This window comes from Nerophis ophidion, linkage group LG17 (assembly GCF_033978795.1).
Source record: "Nerophis ophidion isolate RoL-2023_Sa linkage group LG17, RoL_Noph_v1.0, whole genome shotgun sequence".
In the NCBI taxonomy this organism is placed as follows: Eukaryota; Metazoa; Chordata; class Actinopteri; order Syngnathiformes; family Syngnathidae; genus Nerophis; species Nerophis ophidion.
The window spans coordinates 6,781,580-6,782,517 of NC_084627.1; positions in this window are offsets into that span (position 1 = coordinate 6,781,580).

Consider the following 938-nt stretch of genomic DNA (forward strand, 5'->3'; position numbering starts at 1 on the left):
GTGTTGTTAAAAGAAAAGGTGATGTAACACAGTGGTGAACATGCCCTTTCCCAACTACTTTGGCACGTGTTGCCGGCATCAAATTCTAAGTTATTATTATTTGCAAAAAAAAAAAAAATTTATGAGTTTGAACATGAAATATGTTGTCTTTGTAGCATATTCAACTGAATATGGCTTGAAAAGGATTTGCAAATCATTGTATTCTGTTTATATTTACATCTAACACCATTTCCCAACTCATATGGAAACGGGGTTTGTATGACAGAGTGTTGTGTGGTTTATTGTTATGTATGACAGAGTGTTGTGTTGTTAGTTGTGTTATGTATTACAAAGTGTTGTGTGGTTTATTGTTATGTATGACAGAGTGTTGTGTTGTTAGTTGTGTTATGTATTACAAAGTGTTGTGTGGTTTATTGTTGTGTATGACAGAGTGTTGTGAAAGTTGACCCAGCGTTGAAGCGGCAACACACAGCAGCTGGGATGTCCGCCACACCCAGCGAGCGTTTGACCACAAAGTCAGTGTTGGTGTGGTGAGTGTGTGTGTGTGTGTGTGTGTGCGCTTGTTGTGTACTTCCTGTCCATGTTGTGTGTCATGCTAAAGATGTTGAAGTTGTCGTGTTTCAGCGTAAAGCCATTAGCGAGACGCCAAGGTTCTGCACTTGAACTTCCTGTAGGAAGAGGAAGTGTGTGAGATAAAGTGCACTTAACACGGCAGGAAATGCCTGAAGAGGTTGTGGCGCCCACTGAGGGGCCAACAGGAAGTGGAGGTGCCGCCCTCTGCCGCCATTATTGTCATCATCAACTTTCTTCTTCTTCCTGTCCTCTTCAACACTTTTATACTTTTATACCATGCAAACACACACACACACACACACACACACACACACACACACACACATTCACTCAGAACACACACTTAAAGACAAACATACTTAAAG